At 43.2% G+C, this 7,520-nt stretch overlaps 1 long non-coding RNA gene across 1 annotated transcript; it reads right to left on the minus strand.

Annotated features, from left to right (window-relative positions):
- LOC116356537 (uncharacterized) lies at positions 1-7,223 on the minus strand. The gene is made up of 3 exons (XR_004204938.1): positions 6,722-7,223; positions 5,123-5,314; positions 1-340 (listed from the first exon to the last, which is right to left on the minus strand). It is a non-coding gene; the product is annotated as an uncharacterized LOC116356537 (long non-coding RNA).
- Between the last annotated feature and the right edge of the window lie 297 nt (positions 7,224-7,520).

Raw genomic sequence — 7,520 nt, forward strand, 5'->3', positions numbered from 1 at the left:
AATAAATGGCTACATAAACAAATAAATAAACAATAGATTTAGATGTATTTGGACAATGAATGCACACGCAATAGAATTCTGCAAAGGAGGAATTCTGCTATTAAGGACTTTTAATATGGACTTTTCCCCTACAGGAATTCTGCGTTATAACAAACCCTCTGTCTGACAGCACAGAATACAGAACTCGCCAGTGTTAGCAGCGAGGATGATGTTGCGGGAGAGGGTTCATAGGAAACATGGATCCTGAAGATGTGGGGTTGAAGAGGGGCAGGTGGTAACCACATTGTGAATGTGGAGGAGTCTGTAGTAGTCCATCCCACCGATTCAGGATGGCTCATAACTAATCAAAATAACAATAGAACAGAGAAAGAGAGGGATATTGTAACTTCAAAATGCAAGGGGCAGTTACAAGTACACTATAAATGCATCATGTACATTTTACCTGTAGAAGCACCCAAGTGGCTATTATAGTCACTGTAATCAACATGACTAAATATGATAAAGAAAACACCCATTCCAGGCATAAATACAGTGGTTTCTCTCTCTCTTAAAGGTCCAATGCAGCTTTCTTTATCTCAATATTAAATCATTTTGGGTAACAGTTAAGTATCTTAGTCTGATTTTTTATTTTTATCAAAATGGTTGAAATTAAACATATAGCATCTTAGCACAAAGCAATTTCTCAAGCAATAATGTTGGAAGGATTGTATAGAAGTGGTCTGAGTGAGGGGCCTAATTAGAAGAGGCTAATGGCTCCCGGGTGGCGCAGTGGTCTAAGGCCACCAGAGACTCTGGGTTCGAACCCAGGTTCTGTCGCAGCCGGCTGCGACCGGGAGGCCCATGACACAATTGGCCTAGGGTTAGGGAGGGTTTGGCCGGTAGGGATATCCTTGTCCGCGCACTAGCAACTCCAGGGGCGGGCCGGGCGTAGAGCACGCTAACCAGGTCACCAGGTGCATGGTGTTTCCTCCGACACATTGGTGCGGCTGGCTTCCGGGTTGGCTGCGCGCTGTGTTTAGAAGCAGTGCAGCTTGGTTGGGTTGTGTTTCGACCTGCGTCTCTCCCGAGCCCGTACGGGAGTTGTAGCGATGAGACAAGATAGTAACTACTAACAATTGGATACCACGAAATTGGGGTGAAAAGGGGGTACAATTCAAAAAAGAAAAGAGGCTAATTAATGGGAGGGATATGTAACCTGAAAACTTGATGTTATTGGCAGAGAGGTTTGAAACTCTTTGTTATCGGTCTATTAACTTATACCGGCCTGATGTCACCAGCCAGGCCAAAACTCCACCCATGGAAAACAAGCTGAAATTTCAATAAATGTTCTTACACTTAAAGGGTATTACCACAATTTCACAGTATTATTCCAACCTCATTGTGTGGATACACAGTACCAGTCAATAGTTTGGACACACCTACTCATTTAAGGGTTTTTCTTTATTTTTACTATATTCTACATTGTAGAATAATAGTGAAGACATCAGAACTATGAAATAACACATATGAAATCATGTAGTAACCAAACAAGTGTTAAACAAAATCAAAATATATTTTATATTTGAGATGCTTCAAAGTAGCCACCTTTTGCCTTGATGACAGCTTTGCACACTCTTGGCATTCTCTCAACCATCTTCATGAGGTAGTCACCTGGAATGCATTTCAATTAACTGGTGTGCCTTGTTAAAAGAAAAAATTTTGGAATGTCTTTCCTTCTTAATGCGTTTGAGCCAATCAGTTCTGTGATAAGGGAGGGGTGGTATACAGAAGATAACCAATCAGTTGTGTTGTGACAAGGTAGGAGTGGTATACAGAAGACAGCCCTATTTGGTAAAAGACCAAGTCCATATTATGGCAAGAACAGCTCAAATAAACAAAGAGAAACTACAGTCCATTAATACTTTAAGACATGAAGATGAGTCAATATGGAACATTTCAAGATCTTTGAAAGTTTCTTCAAGTGCAGTCGCAAAAACCATCAAGCGCTATCATGAATCTGTCGCTCATGAGGACCGCCACAGGAAAGAAAGACCCTGAGTTGCCTCTGCTGCAGGGGACAAGTTCATTAGAGTTAACTGCACCTTATATTGCAGCCCAAATAGATGCTTCACAGAGTTCAAGTAACAGACACATCTCAACATCAACTGTTCAGAGGAGTCAGCATGAATAATGTAATTAATGTTCGAATTGCTGCAATGAAACCACTACTAAAGGACACCAATAAGAAGAAGAGACTTGTTTGGGCTAAGAAACACAAGCAATGGACATAAGACCGGTGGAACTCTGTCCTTTGGTCTGATGAGTCCAAAATTGATTTTTGGTTCCAACCACCATGTCTTTGTGAGATGCAGTGTTAGCATTAAAATGCTAATCAATTTATAATATTTTTGACATGCATTTTTCTGGATTGTTGTTGTTGTTATTCTGTCTCTCACTGTTCAAATAAACCTACCATTAAAATTATAGACCGACCATTTCCTTGTCAGTGGGCAAACGTACAAAATCAGCAGGGGATCAAATACTGTTTTCCCTCACTGTATAGCTCCTCCCACAAGCCTCATCTGCTAGGCAGGATATCTAGGAAGATTACACTATTGAAAACATAAACAGGAGGCAGACAAACTGAGAATATCATGTGATAAGCCTTGTTGTTGAAGTATGCATAGATAACAGGAAGCATCACATACTGTATCACTATTAGAATGGTTTCAAGGGTGATTGGACTGCTTTACTGTATAATGTAGGACTATGCCCCCTTCTTTATCGTCCAACCTTAATAAACCAGAACTCTGACCAGTAGCCGTAGTTACTGAAACATTAAGTTTGATTATGGTTAAGTTATTTAGTAGTCTACCACATTACCAGCTGGTACAGGCTGGCCGCTCGCACCATGATCATTTGACAGGCTGAGAATGACTCTATTATGCAGCAGAAAGACTAAGGCTTTACTAAACTGGTCCCAGATCTGTACGTGCTGTCTTGCCAACACCTATGGTCACTGTCACGCGAGTTGACAAGACAGCACAAACAGATCTGGGACCAGGCTAGAGAATGAGATTCGATTTCCTATTATGTTACCTGGGAATACCTTAAGTGTCTGGTTCAAGGTCTATATATCCATTTCCTGTTGTGTTACCTGGGAACACCGTGAGGGCGTGGTTACTCTCCAGACTGAGAACCACTGAAGATCTGACGCGGGTAAAGTTCACCCCATCCTGACAGGGGACCTGCATTAATAATCAATCTTTATTAATTTATGGTGAAACAATCCCAAACCATTGTAAGTCTTCTCAGGTGTGATATATTTCACTATCAAACATACAGTGCCCTGCAAAGTATTCATCCCCCGTTTTTACTATTTTGTTGTATTACAACATGTCATTTGAATTGATTTTTCTTTGGGTTTCATGTAATGGACATACACAAAATAGACCAAATTAGTGAAATGAAATGGAAAAAAATTACTTGTTTCAAAATATTATCTAAAATAAAAAACTGAAAAGTGGTGCATGCATATGCATTCACCCCCTTCGCTGGGAAGCCCCAAAATAAGATCTGGTGCAACCAATTAACTTCAGTAGTCACATAATTAGTTAAATAAAGTCCAGCTGTGAGCAATCTAAGTGTCACATGATCTGTCACATGATCTCAGTACATTTACACATGTTCTGAAAGGCCCCAGAATTTGCAACACCACTAAGCAAGGGGCACCACCAAGCAAACGACACCATGAAGACCAAGTAGCTCTCCTAACAGGTCAGGGACAAAGTTGTGGAGAAGTACAGATCAGAGTTGGGTTATAAAAAAATCATAAACTTTGAACATCCCACAGAGCACCGTTAAATCCATTATTAAGAAATGGAAAGAATATGTCACCACAACAAACCTGCCAAGAGAGGGCCACCCACCAAATCTCATGGACCAGGCAAGGAGGGAATTAATCAGATAGGCAACAAAAAGACAAAAGATAACCCTGAAGGAGCTGCAAAGCTCCACATCGGAGACTGGAGTATCTGTCCATAGGACCACTTTAAGCTGTACTCCACAGAGCTAGGCTTTACAGAAGAGTGTCCAAAAAAAAGCCATTGCTTAAAGAAAAAAATAAGCAAGCACGTTTGGTGTTCGCCAGAAGGCATGTGGGCAACTCCCCAAACATATGGAAGAAGGTACTCTGGTCAGATGAGATTCAAATTTAGCTTTTAGGCCATCAAGGAAAATGCTATATCTGGCGCAAACCCAATACCTCCCATCACCCAGAGAACACCATCCCCACAGTGAAGCATAGTGGTGGCAACATCATGCTGTGGGGATGTATTTCATTGGCAGGAACTGGGAAACTGGTCAGAAATGAAGGAATGATGGATGCTGCAAAATACAGGGAAATTCTTCCAGAGATTTGAGACTGGGACCTTCCAGCAGGACAATGACCCTAAGCATACTGCTGAAGCAACACATGGGTGGTTTAAGGAGAAACGTTTAAATGTCTTGGAATGGCCTAGTCAAAGCCCAGAACTCAATCCAATTGAGAATCTGTGGTATGACTTAAAGATTGCTGTACCCCAGCGGAACCCATCCAACTTGAAGGAGCAGTTTTGCCTTGAAGAATGGGCAGAAATCCCAGGGGCTAGATGTGCCAAGCTTATAGACATACCCCAAGAGACTTGTAGCTACAATTGCTGCAAAAGGTGGCTCTACAAAGTATTGACTTTGGGGGGAGTGAATAGTTATGCACGCTCAAGTTCTGTTTTTTGTAGCCTCTTCAAAGTGGTAGGCATGTCGTGTAAATCAAATGATACAACCCCCCCCCCATAAAAAAAATATATATATTTTAATTCCAGGTTGTCACGTTCTGACCATAGTTCTTTTGTGTTTCCTGTCTTTGTGTTCTCTGCACCAGATAGGACTGTTTCGGGTTTTGCCACGTTTGTTATTTTGTATTTGTATAGTGTTCACGTTATCGTCTTTTATTAAACATGTTGAACACGAACTACGCTGCATTTTGGTCCTCCTCTCCTTCCACGGAAGAAAGCCGTTACACAGGTTCTAAGACTGTAGAATCTACAGCCATGTCTCAGGGCAAAGCTACACCCTTAATGATATTTATCTACTGTAGCATTCTCACCACTGTGCACAGCTGTCCCCAAAGGATGTGTGTCTGGGTGAAGTTCAGGATGTGCCTGGAGGGGGAGCTCTTCAGTGCCCGGTGTATGTTGCTAGGCGGGGTTACGGTGAACTCTAGGTCCTCAGGAGGAGAGTCACTGTCCTTAACACTCAGGTCATCTACGCAGATCTCTGTGACTGAGTTCACCCACACCTGTATGGGGGAAAGGTACAGTAGAGGACAGAGGGTTAAAGCATTACCCAAACCCTGACAAAACATGGCATAACATAACACACACCTGGAGGTAATGGTGACACAATTATATCTGTGTGGGTAGAGTGCTATGATGCCCTTGAATGATCTGTAGGTGGAAATAAATGTGGCTCATGTGCGCCTCCTGGTGGACATTTTGGGCACTTCATTAACACAGATTGAACTGTTGGATGGTGGCTCAGAAATGTGAACAAAAAATCTAGGATTATCTCCTTTCCCAGATCGCTATACTCCATAGATCATTCTTATTATCATACTCAGCTACTCTAAAGAGGTGTAGCTGTGAGAATGTGAAGTATTTGATCAATTAGGGCAAACTTTAAACTCTAACACTCTGCACTTACACAATGGTTTTCCATGACAGAAGTAAAAAGTAAAAGATGTTGCTAAGTATCCAGTGACACAGTTTCCTCAACTCACCTAAAGATAGAATCCAATGACACATTTTCCTCATAAATCGCATCCACAAAACCATGACTAAAGCAACTTTTAGGTAATACATTCTCCACTCTGTTTTGGGCCAGTTTCTCAAGTTCCTTCTAATGCGGATTTCAGTTCTTCCATCTCTGTTATTACAGGTAATTCCATTACCTGGAGGTGCTGGATGTGGCCAGGGTGGTCCTCATTGGTCATATAATCCATTACCTGGAGGTGCTGGATGTGGCCAGAGTGGTCCTCATTGGTCATATAATCCATTACCTGGAGGTGCTGGATGTGGCCAGAGTGGTCCTCATTGGTCATATAATCCATTACCTGGAGGTGCTGGATGTGGCCAGAGTGGTCCTCATTGGTCATATAATCCATTACCTGGAGGTGCTGGATGTGGCCAGAGTGGTCCTCATTGGTCATATAATCCATTACCTGGAGGTGCTGGATGTGGCCAGAGTGGTCCTCATTGGTCATATAATCCATTACCTGGAGGTGCTGGATGTGGCCAGAGTGGTCCTCATTGGTCATTTAATCCATTACCTGGAGGTGCTGGATGTGGCCAGAGTGGTCCTCATTGGTCATATAATCCATTACCTGGAGGTGCTGGATGTGGCCAGAGTGGTCCTCATTGGTCATATAATCCATTACCTGGAGGTGCTGGATGTGGCCAGAGTGGTCCTCATTGGTCATATAATCCATTACCTGGAGGTGCTGGATGTGGCCAGAGTGGTCCTCATTGGTCATATAATCCATTACCTGGAGGTGCTGCATGTGGCCAGAGTGGTCCTCATTGGTCATATAATTCATTACCTGGAGGTGCTGGATGTGGCCAGAGTGGTCCTCATTGGTCATATAATCCATTACCTGGAGGTGCTGGATGTGGCCAGAGTGGTCCTCATTGGTCATATAATCCATTACCTGGAGGTGCTGGATGTGGCCAGTGTTGACATGCTCCTGGGAGAAACTCTCTGGTCCCCTGGTAGTGGTGATCTTCTCACAGGTGTTGACCTATCCAGGAAACCATGGAATGGAGCCATCTTCACCGTGAACACTATCTCAGAGGGGAGGCTGATTCTGGTTACCTGGAGAAAAGAGGTGAGATTACTTCAGTTATTTGGTGGTATTTGGGAAGTTTGGCGTTTTACAATAGCAAAAAGTAGTATCTTTCAGTTATTAGTTTAGACATCTCGCCAGTGGGATTCACTAGATTATCTAAATAGCTCTAAGAACCAATCATACACATCTGTTGGAGACAGACAGGTCGAGTGGCGAATGAGAGAGCCTCTCCCCTCATACAAACAATTTGCCTGCCCTCTGATCATTCTCACCTACTGTATCTTCCTCACAGAAGAGTTCTAACTAGCTCTCCTCTGCAAGACATGATCTGTTTTCCTGTTTTCCTTTTACTGCAGTGGGCTAAATCAAAAAGACAGGAGCAAGGGGGTAAAGCTGGTAGGCTTGACAAACAAAACGAACTGAAAACAGGAGACAAAGGGCTGTGAGACATGGGTTTGAGCCTAGACACATGAAAAGTGGGATGTATACGGAGGGTACGGGGCAACAGAAGACGAACAGCAGAGGGGATAAGGATCTTGGAGAAAGGGCCGATAAACCAGGGGGAAAGTCAGCGGGACTCTACCCGGAGGGGCAGATCTCGGGTGGACAGCCATATCCTCTGCCTGAGACGAGACCCGGGAGCCGGGGTCCGGTGGCGGTC

This window comes from Oncorhynchus kisutch, linkage group LG23 (assembly GCF_002021735.2).
Source record: "Oncorhynchus kisutch isolate 150728-3 linkage group LG23, Okis_V2, whole genome shotgun sequence".
NCBI classification, from domain to species: Eukaryota; Metazoa; Chordata; class Actinopteri; order Salmoniformes; family Salmonidae; genus Oncorhynchus; species Oncorhynchus kisutch.